The following is a 14,758-nucleotide window of genomic DNA, read 5'->3' as shown; positions in this document are numbered from 1 at the left end:
GGGCTGCTGGGCCCCTTCTCCAGGTCGCATGGTCTGCCTACCTTGCGGGCAATGGCTGGGCCACTCCTCCAATAGGGGTGATCTGTCTACCACGCTGGCGGGCCGCTGGACCTATTCTCCCGGTAGGTCGCAGGTCTGCCTACTTTGCAGGCATGGGCAGCGGGGCCTTTTTTTTTTTTTTTTTGAGGTTATTGTAAATGGGGTAGTTTTCCTCATTTTCTTCTCAGAGGATTTGTTACTGATATACATAAATGCTTTTGATTTATGGGTGTTGATTTTATATCCTGCTACTTTGCTGAATTCATTTACTAGAAGTTTTCTGTGGAGCTTTTTGGGGTCTTCTAGGTATAGAATCATTTCATTATCAAATAGTGCCAATTTAAGTTCTTCTTTTCCTATCTGAATTCCTTTAATTTCTTTCGTCTAATTGCTCTGGCCAGTGTTTCAAGAACTATGTTGAATAGAATTGGTGAAAGAGGGCATCCTTGTCTTGTTCCAGTTTTTAGAGGGAATGCCTTTAATTTTTCTTCATTTAGAATGATGTTGGCCTGGGGCTTAGTGTAGATAGCCTTTATGATGTTGAGATATGTTCCTGTTGTCTCTATTTTTTCTAGTGTTTTGAACATGAAAGGGTGCTGTATTTTGTCAAATGCTTTTTCTGCATCTATTGAGATGATAATATGAGTATTATATTTAAGTCTATTGATGTGATAAATTACATTTATTGATTTCTATATGTTGAACCACCTTTGCATCCCTGGGATGAATCCCACTTGATCATGGTGCACCATCATTTTGATATGTTTTTGTATTCAATTTGCCAGAATTTTATTGAGAATTTTTGCATCTATGTTCATTAGAGATATTGGCCTGCAGTTTTCTTTTTTTTTTTTTTATGTGTCTTTGCCTGGTTTTGGGATCAGGATGATATTGGCCTCACAGAATGAGTTTGGAAGTGCTGTCTCTTTCTCTATTTGCTGAAATAAATTGTAGAGTATTGGTATTAGTTCTTCTTTAAAGGTCTTGCAGAACTTGGCTGTGTATCCATCCGGTCCTGGGCTTTTCTTGGTTGGTAAGCTTCTAATGGCATCTTCTATTTCTTCACTTGATATTGGTCTGTTTAAATTGTCTATATCTTCCTGATTCAATCTGGGCAAATTATATGACTTAAGAAATTTGTGGATGCCTTCAGTGTCTTCTATTTTATTGGAGTATAAGTTTCCAAAATAATTTCTTTTCAAAAAATATTGTCTTTGTTGTTGATAGACCTTAATTTATTTACTTATACATGGTGCTGAGTATTGAATGCAGTGCCTCACACATGCCAGGAAAGTGTGCTACCACTGAACCCCAACCCGAGCCCTTAAGATTGCTTTGATTATTCAGAATCCTTTGTGATTCTATATGAATTTATGGATTTCTTTTTCTATTTCTGTAAAAATGTCATAGAATTTTGATAGGGATTACACTGAATCTGTAGATTGCTATGGGCAGTATAAATATTTTAATGATGTGAATTCTTCCAACATGTGAAAATTGGATATTATTCCACTTATTTGTGTCTTCTTCAATTTCTTTTATCAATGTGCTACAGTTTAACAGTACTTCATCTTCTCTGTTAAATTTATTCCTAATATTTTACTTTGTTCGTAGCTGTCCTAAATAGAATTATCTTCTTGATTTCTTTTTCAGGTGGTTCATTATAAATGTACAAAATTGCTACTGATTTTTGTATGTTGATTTTATATTCTATATCTTTACTGAATTTGTTTATTAGTTCTAATAATTTTGTAGTTAACATCTTTAGGGTTCTCTTTATATAAGATCATACCATCTGTGAACAGGGACAATTTAACTTCCTTAATTCCAATTTGGAGGCCTTTTATTTTAGAGTAATTTAAGATGGTCATAATTTTTTTGCAAGTAATTTATTAATCTTGTGAATTATACTAACAAACTTCCTAATAATGAATCCTTGCAATTCTGGGGTAAAGCTTGCTTTTTAAATGTTGTATATTCAATAACTATATTGCTGATTTCATTTTCCCCTATTTCACATAAGAATGTTTATAATTATGTTCCTTACTGAGAACCTTACTGAGAATGACTTATAGTTGTGAATATATATATATATATATATATATATATATATATATATATGTACATGTGCAATTTTTATCTAATCATGGTGTCAATCAAAGGCTAGATTAGCAGGATGGTTGAGAGGTTTCTTGTTTATGCTCTAAAATGATATGAATATCATAAATTAGTCTATTTCTCAAAGAATTTGTAGAACTCATCTCCAATCTATTGGCTTTAATGCCTTTTCTATTAGGGCATTTTCATTTTACTCAATAGTTACTTATTTGTGTGGGTTTCTACCATTTTTGAGTAAATTTTTATAATTTTTTTTACTTAAAAATTATCTCCTTAAGATTTTCAGATTTGTTTCTACAAAATTTTACGTAGTATTTTCTTATAATTCTGACATCTTCCTACATATCTCCATTTGTTATGGTTATGGTTAGGTACAAAGTGTCCCCTAAAATCTCATGTGTGAGATAATGCAAGAACTTTTATAGGTAAAAATATTGGATCATGAGAGTTATAATCTAATCAGTGGATTAATCCCCTGATAGAGATTACCTGAGTGATAAAATTGGCAGTTAGGGTGTAGCTGGAGGAGGTGGGCAAATGGGGGTATGCCTTTGGGGTTTATATTTTGTCCCTGGGGAGTGGAGCTCCCTCTCTGCTTCCTGGTGATAATGTCATCAGCTGCTTTCCTCCTTCACCCCCTTCCACCATGATATTCTGCTTTGCTTTGGGCTCAGAACAGTGGATTTGACTGTCTATGGGATGAGAACTTTAAAAAACTGTGAGCACCAAATAAACTTTTCCTCCTCTAAAATTGGTCTTGTAAGAAATTTTGGCCACAATGGTAAAAAAAGATTACTGATAGTTGTTATATTCTATTTTAAATTTTAATATTTTAATTTACCATTTTTCTTTTTTTGTCATTGAAACTGACAAAAATTTATGTATTTCATTTGCTTTTTGAAAGAACTAGCTTTTGGTTTTCTTGATCATGTCTACTCTTCTGTTTTTCATTCCATTATTTTTCCCTGTTATGCTTCTTTGTTCCTTCTTTATACTTCTACTGATATTTATCTTGTTATGTTCCTAGTCGGTGAGTTTTATTTTCTAATATATAATAGATTTTAAAGCAAAATGTATTCTCTTTTGTGATGCATAAGGTGATTTTTATTCTTATGTTGATCTTGTTAGTTGTGTTATTCAAGTAGTCTTCAATCATACTTTTGTATGCATGGTTTTACAACTTATGAGAGAGCATTTTAGTTCTCTATGAAAGCACTTTTGTTTTTTGTTTTCTCAAATATTTCTGTAAATATTTAAGTGTAAAGTTGGCAAAAGTTGTGAGAGACTCTATTTATTAGCCAGATGTTATTAAGAAGTCCATTTGGTGAGATACTTTAAAATATTTTAATTAGTACATTATTGTTACACATAATAATGGGGTTCATTTTGACATACTTGTATGGAATATAATTTGTTCCATTTTAATCCCCATCACTTTCACTTTCTCTTCTCTCTCTCAGTTCTCTCCTTTACTAGCTTCTATTTATTTACTACTTTTTTAAAAAATTGGTGCTTTATGGATATACATAAAGGGAGAATTCACTGTGTTATATTCTTGGTTTTATTTCTTGAGCTTTAGGGGTCTTTTTATGTGCCAGTATGTTGGAGTGTTGACTTTATGGTTTTTTTCTAGTAAGTTGCAAAGTTCTGGTCTAATTCCTAGATCTCTGATATGCTTCAAGTTTACTTTTATGCAGGGTAAGAGATAAGGATCTAGTTTCATTCTCTTTCATCTGGATATCCAATTTTCCCAGCATTATTTTGCTAAAAAATTGATCTTTTCTTGAACATATGTTTTTGGCACTTATGTTGAATATCAGATGACTATATCTCTGTTTTTCTCTGTGTCTTCTTTTCTATTTCACTGATCTTCATGTATGTTTCAATGTCAATACCATAGTGCTTTTGTTACTGTAGCTCTGTATATAATTCAATATCAGTATAATTTGGATTCCTCTAGTATTGCTCTTCTTTATCAGGCTTGCCTTAGCTATTTGGGGTCTTTTATGAATTTTAGGACTGTTTTTTTTAAGTTCCATGAAGTATGTCACTGGTATTTTAAAGAGAATTGGATTAGATCTGTATATTACTTTTGATAACATGGACATAAACAAGACTGATAAACCCCTTGTTAAACTAGCCAAAAGAAAGGGAGAGAAGACCTAAATCAACAAAATTAGAGATGATAAAGGAGATATTACCATAGACATTTCTAAAATACAGAGGATCATTAGGAACTGTTTTGGAAATTTATACTTCAATAAAGTGGAAAAATCTAGAATATACTGACATATTTCTAGGCACATATAACCTACCCAAATTGTACCAAAAGGATATAGAAAACAAACAGATTAGTATTTAGGAATAAGATCGAAGCAGCCATTAAAAGTCTTCCAACATAAAAAGCACAGGACCAGCTATATTGTCAGCTGAGTTCTATCAGACCAGTAAAGAAGGACTAATGTCCATCCTCAGATTATTCCATGAGACAGAAAGAGAGAGAATACTGTCAAATTTGTTCTGTGAAGCCAGTACCAGATTTGGTACCAAATCCAGACAAAGACACATCAAAGAAAGAAAACTACAGACCAATATCCTTAATAAAATGTTAGTTTTAATAAACTATAAATTAATATTAAATAATAAAATATTAATTAATAAAATACTAGGAAACCACATTTAAAAACACAAGAAGATTGTACAAGTGTATTTCATCGCAGGGATGCAAGTTTGATTCAATATATGCAAACCAATAAGTGTAACTTAACACTTAAATAAAATTAAAGACAAGAATTACACCATCATCTCAACAGATGCAGGAAAAGCCTTTGACCAAATCCAGTACTCTTCCATATTAAAAATGCTAAAGGAACTAAGAAACTTACCTCAGCATTATAAAGGCTATATACAACAATCCCAAAGCCAGCATCATACTGAACAGAGAAAAACCCCAAAGCATATTCTCAAAAATCAGGAAGTAGATAAGGGATATCCATTGTTATCACTCCTATTCAATATAGTTCTTGAAACTCTAGCTAAAGCATGCAAGAGAAGAAAATTAAGGGGATACAAATAGAAAAATAAGTCAAATTTTTGTATGCTGATGACATGATCCTATATGTAGAAGATCCAAAATACTATATCAGAAGACTTCTAGAGCTAATAAACAAATAGAGAAAATATCTGGATACAAGATCAACACACAAAAATCAATAGCTTTCCTATACTCTAATAATTAATATACTGAGAAAGAAATCAGGAAAAACATTCCATTCATAATAATCTAAACAAATAAACAACAACAAAAATAAATCTAACCAAGGAGGTGAAAGACCTCTATAAAACCAGAACACCGGAGAAAGAAATTAAGATTTCTGAAGATGAAAATACCTCCTTGTATAGGCAGAATTAATATTGTCAAATGGCCATACTACCAAATGCAAGATACCATTTTAGTAAATCTATAGACATTGCTATTTTACCTAGGAGTGGTTTCTGCTAAACCTTGCCAATTCTTTAGTTTTAATGAATCACATCAGTGTTGTATTAATAACTTTATCTCTACCTTGGCATCCCACCATGCAGTTATGACAACTTGCAATTTTTGTCTTTATACCTTTCCCTAATTATATATTTTTGAGGTACAACTTTTTTATTCTTTTAATTATCTGAATCTAAAGACCCAGAGCATTGTGCTAAAAAATATTCTTTTTATTTTCTCTTTACTCTGTCTTATGACCACACCTGAGAGTACTGATGAAAGGTGATTTTCTTTTTCTCCTCTCTCTCTTCCCTTTTCTTCCCTTCTTATTTATTTGTTTGTGTTAGTATTATGGGAGCTTAATTAATAAAACAATAGTTGCTTTTTCCAATCTTGCAAGATAGATGGTGAAAAGGCTGAGAAGCTGGACACTAAGGAGAAGAAACCTGGAGCCAGGAAGGCTGATGCTTTGGCATGGTTAGAAGTGACTCTAAGGCTAAGAAACCCCAAATGGGAAGCCCCACTGCAACCAAAACCCTTTTCTGGTTAGAGAAATTGACAGATACTCCTGATTCTCTATGTTTTCCTGAAAGCCCAAGTACAAGAGGAAGTAATCAGCTGCTAAATCCAAGGTTGAAAAGAAGGAGAAGGTTCTTGCTGCTGTCACAAAATCAACTGGTGGTACCAAGAATGGTGGTACCTGATCAAACTAAAAAGTTTCTTATCAGCAAAAGAAACAATCTATGAACAGAGAGCCTACATCCTGGGAGCAAATTTTTACCCCTCACATATCAGATAGAGCACTAATCTCTAGGGTATCTAAAGAACTCAAAAAGCTAAGCACCAAAAACAAACAAAGAAACAAACAAACAGAAACACAAATAACCCAATCAACAAATGGGCCAAGGACCTGAACAGATACTTCTTAGAAGAGGATATACAATCAATCAACAAATATATGAAAAAATGCTCATCATCTCTAGCAATTAGAGAAATGCAAATCAGAACTACTCTAAGATATCATCTCACTACAGTCAGAATGGCAGTTATTATGAAGACAAACAACAATAAGTGTTGGTGAGGATTTGGGGGAAAAGGTACACTCATACACTGCTGATGGGACTGCAAATTGGTGCAGCCAATATGGAAAGCAGTATGGAGATTCTTTGGAAATCTGGGAATGGAGCCACCATTTGACCCAGCTATCTTTCTCCTCAGTTTATACCCAAAGGACTTAAAAACAGCATACTACAGGGACACAGCCACATCAATGTTTATAGCAGCACAATTCACAATAGCTAAACTGTGGAGCCAAACTAAATGCCCTTTAGTGGACGGATGGATAAAAAACAATGTGGCATATATACACAATGGAATTTTACTCAGCAATAAAAGAGAATAAAATCATGGCATTTGCAGGTAAATGGATGGCGTTGGAGAAGATAATGCTAAGTGAAGTTAGCCAATCCCCAAAAAACAAATGCCAAATGTTTTATATAAGGAGACTGACTCATTGTGGGGTAGGGAGGGGGAGCATGGGAAGAATAGATGAATTCTAGATAGGGCAGAGGGGTGGGAGGGAAAGGGAGGGGGCAGGGGATTAGCAAGGATGGTGGAATGTGATGGACATCATTATCCAAAGTACATGTATGACATGAATTAGGTGTCAACATACTTTATATACAGAGATATGAAAAATTGTGGTATATATGTGTAATAAGAACTGTAATGCATTCTGCTGTCATTTTAAAAAAATCAATAAAAAAATAAGAATGGTGGTACCCAGTGAGTAAACTTTGCAAAAATGCCTAGATGCTATCCTACTGAAGATGTGCCATGGAAGCAATTGAGCCATGGCAAAAAAACCCTCAGTCTGCTTGTGAGAAAACTGAGCCAGCATCACTCCTGGGACCAGCATCACTCCTGGGATCATCCTCAGTGGGCTCACAGAGGCAAGAGGGTGGTTTTCCTGAAGCAGTCTTGCAGGGACTTGCTACTTGTGGCTGGACCTCTTTCCCTTAATCAAGTTCCTCTGTGTAGAACACACGAGAAATTTGTTATCATCACCTCCACAAAGATTGATAACAGCAACGTGAAAATCCCAAACCACCTTACAAATGTTTACTTCAAGAAGGAGCTGCAGAAGCCAGACATGAGGAAGGTGAGATCTTTGACCCAGAGAAAGAAATATGAGATTACAGGGCAGTACAAGGTTGGTCAGAAAGCAGTAGATTCACAAATTTTACCCCAAATCAAGAGCTACTCCTCAGCTCTGGGGCAACATGTGATTGATTTTCTCTAACAAATGGAATTTATCCTCACAAATTCGTGCTCTAAATTTCTTACTAAGAATTTAATTAAATAACTAATACATTTAGGTCAACATATCTTATTCACTTTTATTGACTTAAGTGCTATATTTTGAGGCTTTCAGTTTTGTTAATTTTTATGTTTTATTGTTTCCACATAAAAATTCATGATACAGTCATAATAGCTCAAATAAAGTATACATACTCATTATTATTTTTAGGTAATGAGGAACTACAGTTTGCTACAGCATGTATTATCAGCATTTCCCTAATTAATATTTGGTGACTATTTTATTGAAATTAGTGTATGACAGGCTCTCCTATTTTATGAAGTTTTTGCATGAAAATTGCTTCATATTTCTCAAATTAATGTAAATTCATATTCTCATGGATATAAAATGAATATTGACTATGAAATAGAAACCTGGATAGGGTTTTAACCTGAAGTTTAACCTGCTTTCCTTACATTCTCTTCTACTTGAAAATTTACAGTCAGGGTAGAACTCAATTTTGAAGGACCAAAATCTTACAATTTTGATATTTATTGTTAAGAAAAAGAATATTAAATGAAAAATACAAAATTAGATTCTGAATTATTTAAGAAACCATAGCAAAATGTAGATTTTTTTTAAAAAAAAGCTGTTAAACCCCCAAAATATTGCAAAATTAAATGCCTAATCTTTTTGTATTTTTCCCTCTACATTTTGGCTATAAATATGTTACCATCTCTTCCTATGTCAATTTTGTAGTATTTTCTACCATAATAATAAAAAGATTAATTCAGCCCTCTCTTTATCATGGTTGATCAAAATATTAATATTATTAATAGTTTAGAAAAGCTTCTTTCAGCTTCCTGAAAGAATCATTATTGTGATACAACCATGAGCTATCACAGATGTGCTCTTTCTTCATAGCTCAGCTTTGAGCAATGCACTGTAAACTCAGGCATTTTGTATGGTTTTAAGGAAGTTGGATATACCTGGGAGAGGGGCATATGTTGTTTGAATCTAGAATTACTACTTACTAGATGTTCTTAACTTTGGGTATTTAACCTGTGTCAGATAAATATTAGACTGTCAAATGCTTCCAAGCCAGTATTGTTTTAATTAACTTAAAGTTTAAATTTCATAATAGTCTGATCTATAGTTTCAAGAGTTATCTTGTTTAATACCCTTAATATTATGAGATAAGAATTTTGAGATTTAAAGGCATATGAGATTTTACCTAAAGTGATACTGCATGTGGACTTGGGCTGTGTGCTGAAGGGACATCTGTGTTAACAGTATTTATATCATGAACATCACTGGAGGCAGTAGCAATAGTTATAAGATCATTATGTAACTCACTGTGGTATTGGGGATTGAACCCAGGACCTTGTGCTTCAATCCCTAGGGCCTCGTGCATACCAGGCAAGTGCTCTATCACTGAGCTACAATCCCAACCCCTGCCTACATTTTTTAAAATTTTATTTTGAAACAGGGCCTAGGCTTGCCTCAAACTCCCAATCCTCCTGCCTCAGTCTTCTGAATAGTTAGAGTTATAGGCATGTACCACCATCCAGCAAAAGCAAATATCTTTTTAAAAACAAAAATCCCCCCTCCATTTTGTCAATCCTTTATACTTGGCCCAACTTCTTTTTATGAGTTTAACCAGTTTCCTTGAAAAGTTATTTCTCTGTTTAGACTTTAAAATCCCTAATAAGACCCTCACAGGACAACTATTCCTAGTTCTCTTAGATTGACTCTCTTTGTGCACAACTGAGCACTCAGGGGCCGAGCTGACCTCTCAAATTAAGGCTACTGAGCCCAAGAAAGTACCTTTGTGACTGATCATGATGCAACAATCTTTTAATGGAGCAGCATCCTCATAATAGACCTTCCATAACCAATTGTGAAGGAAAATAAGTTTGAAAGTAGGAATACAGTAGAATAAATTATACCCCAAAGCAATAATGAGTGTTCTGTTACCTAAAATAATATTAAATACTAACAGAATAAAAAGTGAGAGGGAAGAAGAAATAGAAAAGTTGGCAGAATAATATATATATATTAGTACCAGGGTGCTTAACCACTGAGTCACATCCTCGGTCCTTTATATTTTTTATTTTGAGACAGAGTCTCACTAAGTCACTTAGGGCCTTGCTAAGTTGCTGAAGCTGGCTTTGAACTTGTGACCCTCCTACCTCAGCTTTCCGAGTTGCTTGGGTGTGTGCCACCATGCCCCACTGTTCCAACTTTTTAAAGTTTTCTATCATTTTTCAAAAAAAATAAGCACACTAAGATATTTTTGCTGTCAGTGTATATTACAGTAGAATGAGCCAAGACTTTGGAGTAAGATAGAACCGGTTCTGTTCCAACTCACTGTGATATTGGACTATGAGAAGTCTTAGTTTTCTCATCAGTTAAGAGGGGATAATTGCAAGCTTGGAGGGTTGTTGCTATTATCATGGAAAATCTGCGAAGTGCTGAGTATGCTCTTTCGTACCCTCCTTGTACTCAATGTTAACTATGTTATCATTCACACTAATTGGGAAGGCTTCATTTTTATTAAAAAAATAAACTACAACACACACACACACACACAGACCTATTAGTGCATTATTGTAGTTTCAATGTAGAAAGAGAACAAAGAAATCCATTGGTATTTCTGGTAGAATAAAAAGCATATGGGGCTGAGAAGGCAAAGATACATTAAAATTGTATTGAGCAGGTATTTATGTATAACCTAGTGTAATGGTTAATTTTATATATCAACTTGGCTATGCCCACAGTTGATTTGGTCAAACATCAATCTGGGTATTACTGTGAAAGTACTTTTTGGGTGAAATTAACATTTAAATCAGTAGAATTTAAGTTAAGCAGATCACCCTCCATAATGTGGGTGGGTCTTGTTCAATTAGTTGAAGAATTGAACAATGAAATCCCTAAAGGAAGAGGAGTCTCAGCCTCCAGACTGCCTGTGAACTCTGGCTGCAATATCAGCTCTTCCTTGGATCTGCAGTCTGCTTCCCTGCCTTGCAGATTTTAGACTTGCTAGTCCCCACATCTGTGAACCATTCCATAAATAAATGCTTGCCTCTTCTTTCTATCTTTCCATCCTATTGATTCTGTTTCTCTGAAGAACCCTGAATAATAATATTGATTAATACCAGTGAATGATAAATATTAATTTCTAGTGATCCTTTAAGTTTATATAGGACATTCAATTGATTGGGGCCCTGCCTGATTTTGGCTTACTTCTCTTCTTTTTAAGATTTTTAGGGTTTCTTTTTTTTGAGGGGGGGCAGATTCTTAATATCTTTGTTCAACATTTGCTCTTTACACTATGGATGATCGACAAAAGCCAGAAAATATCAAAGATTGGGCAATTTATAATCATTTAAAAATATATTTATGTATTTTATTATACAAACCATCTGGGATGGTTAAAAGAGTGACAATAAAACAGCACCAAGAGTTTATTGATTTTGTTCTGGGCTAATCGTGTCACAGAGGTTATCTCAGGTAAGCCTCACAGTGACCCATGGCATGGGTACTCTCATTACACCTAGTGTACAGAGGTGCACATGAGCAACACACTCAGCAAGTGCTAGATTAGAACTTGAAGCTGGTCAACTAATTCCAAAGAAGGCTGTGTCGGTTTCCTCCTATAGAAATGTGTCTTTTTCATTTTTTCCCCAAAGTGGGCAAGACACATCTCAGAGCCATTTATGGCATGGGTCTCTGTGCTGGTGTCATTTTTCTGGAACTGAGCTAGAATTCTGGAACTCAATTAGAACAGAGATGAAATGACTTGGCTGCAGAACCAGTCCTTTGCACCTCCTGAGTTAAAAATTCTCATTTATGACTATTAATATTGAAAGGGTGAAATGTATCTTTATATCAGTCATCAATTTTCCCTTGCCTTCATGGAGTTGCTGCAGAACAACTCTGGGGAAACTTCAAGGCAACTGAAGCAGTCAGGAGAAGAAGCAGAGGATTAGGGAACTTAGGAAATGTAGGACTCCTAGAGAGCTTCTTATCCTTTGCCTTGTTTCACAGATAAGGAAACTGAGGCATGATGTTAAATCACCCAATCACAAGACCATACACTGGTACATGTAAAATTTAATGTGCACATAGAATCATTTGGAATCTTGTTAAAGCAGATTCTGATTTTGTAGGACTTGGTTGGGGCCCAGAAGTCTAAATATCTAACAAGCTCCCAAGCAAAGATGCTGCTGATCCAGGGGCTATACTGTGAGTAGGAAAGAGAGAGATGTATTGTGACAGGGAAGCTAATAGAAGAGGAAGGAGCAAACTGCATTTTACTAGGTCCCATAATAAGTGGAAATGACATTTACAGTGTTTATTAATACACAGATGATCTCTTAAAATACTAATTTATTGATAATGACATGATTTGCTAGTGTTTGAAATCATATCATCATCAATTAAAACTGAGAATGACATTGAAATTTTTTCATGGGGATTAAGAATTTTACAGGCTAAACAATATACTGATTTTTAATTTGTGTAAAGTTAAGCAGAATGAATATGATTCAATGAATATGATTATACTGGTACATAATTGGAAAGCTACAATTTAATAGTTGCCTGAGTGGAAAAGACCTAGAGGCATTAGTTACTAGTAAGTTTATTGAGTCAATAACATAAAATACAGTTTCATTAACAGAAGTATAGGGTATGGGGAAAAGAAAGTTTTAGTATCCTTCCACATTGCCCAAGTTGTAACATATCTGGAAGCTATGCTCAGTGCAGGGTATGTCACAAAAAGGATATTAGAGATGTGGAATGCCTTGGGTACTGGGTGACAGACATGATAGGATCATGAATTTGAGGGATGGTTTAAAAAATTGTGCATTTAACCTGAAGATTAAAGTGACATACAGAACAATGAAAGGACTGACCCAGATATTTGAAGGTATATCATATGTGTGATAAGATCAGGCTCATTCTATGAGACCCTTGAGTATGATTAGGGTCAGTAGAAGTGGACACCAGAGACAAATTCCTGCATACCCTAATGGCATTTGTGGAGAGACGAAAGAAGAGAACTGGGAGTTGAATTCCAGCTGTATGACCTTGGGTACTCTGAGTCTTAGGCCCGCCCCCCATTTGGAAAATGGGAAAAAATAATTTTTTCTTTCTGATCATTATACAAAGTTTAAGAGATAAAATGTGAAAACACATAGCCCAGTGTGATAGTGCTGATTCAATCACTTTTTAAAATAACATTAACCAGAGAAGTCTAGCCACAGGTAACCCAGAAAGAAGTAAGTTACCCCTCTCTGGAGGCATACAAGTCAAACACAATTGACCACTTGGGAATTAGAGATGAGAACCTTGCACAGATTTTTCTGCCAGCCAGGAAGTGTTATGTACCTTGAATATGATTGATGGGTTCCTTTCCAATTTTAAGAGTCTGGGCAGACTGGTATCACCACTCTCTTTTCCTGGCTATTAAATATGCAAGTGGAAAAATTGCTTCATTCAATTGTAATGCTATTCACCTCTCAGTCCAAGATAGGGAGGCAGAAATGGACTTTAAGCTTGTCATTGCTGGCTGCCACATAGAACGATCTTCCTTTGAATTATAAAATGGTACCATTCCCATTTTATGATGATATTAAGGACATATTTTCTTCAAAAATGGTGCCATACAGAGTAGTCTTCTATTTAGTATGATTTGAAAAGAGCAAAGGAAGATTTAATTTTTACCTAATCATTTTTCCCATTGGTCCTGATACACATCTTTTAGTTCCTCTATTATTGTCATTTCTTTGTATAGAGCTATCAAAATGTGAATGTGATCTAGGATGACTAACCTCAAGCCATTATCTGTCATTAATATCTTGGCCAGACTTAGTCTGGGCATTGTGTCTTATTGTGATGCTCATGAAAATGCACGTTTCCGTTCTCCTGCTATAAGAGTGTATTGTTGGCTGACACCCCCAGCTGCTAGCCTTCTGGATTCTCTGCCAACTGTGTATTCAATTCCATTTTTGTGTGCCATTCTAATCAATGACTAACCATAGTGGACTAATGTAGGTGAATTCATAAATGATGTGGGATTCAATTCCATTTTTGTGTGCCATTCTAATCAATGACTAACCATAGTGGACTAATGTAGGTGAATTCATAAATGATGTGGGATTCCTCCAACAGGTGATTTTATTGAGGACTCTCCCGTCAGCCTGACCCTTCCTAGACACTTGCTGTAGTCCTGGACTCTTCCTCCCCAATACTCTCTTCCTCAAAAGCATTCCACCTGCACTGTGATCTGAAGGCTCTGCCTGCCTCCTCCTGCTCCCTCCTCTTTATTTTTCACAGGCATTTTCCCCAACCAGTCTCTGTACATCTAACTTTTGGGGGACCCAAATTAACATGAGTGGTGCCAGAAGTGGACTGAGAAAGCAAGTGGTAACTTGAGGTTGTGATGTGGGCTTACTCACAGCTCTAAAGCCAAAGGGGAAACCATTCTGAGTGATATTTAGGGATAGGAGGTCCGTGGCACAGGGTGAAGACCCAAATGCTAAATTCTTCACCCATGGAGACCTGAAAAAGTGTTCCTGTGAGGCAGCTCCACTTAAAGGAGCAATGATTAGGTGTTTTGTAATTATGGGGCAAGAGAGAGGTATCTATAGGGGCAATAGGGTTGACTGGTTACTACTTATTTGTACTAATGTCTCTTGCAGATAATGAGATGGGGGCTTTCTGATAAGAAACTGAGGACCTTGAAAAGCAGTTAAAGGCTAAATGTAAAATGTAAGTGAGACACAGTTGAGCAGAATCTAACTATTAGTTAGATA

At 35.2% G+C, this 14,758-nt stretch overlaps 1 pseudogene; it reads left to right on the top strand.

Moving 5' to 3' along the window:
• The first annotated feature begins 28 nt into the window (after positions 1-28).
• On the top strand, positions 29-7,940 carry LOC113197584 (large ribosomal subunit protein eL6 pseudogene; annotated as a pseudogene).
• Positions 7,941-14,758: the final 6,818 nt, after the last annotated feature.

The sequence above is a fragment of the Urocitellus parryii genome, chromosome 7 (assembly GCF_045843805.1).
Source record: "Urocitellus parryii isolate mUroPar1 chromosome 7, mUroPar1.hap1, whole genome shotgun sequence".
Lineage (NCBI taxonomy): Eukaryota > Metazoa > Chordata > Mammalia > Rodentia > Sciuridae > Urocitellus > Urocitellus parryii.
Note: the sequence above shows the minus strand (reverse complement) of the source record. Positions and strands in the feature narration are given on the sequence as shown.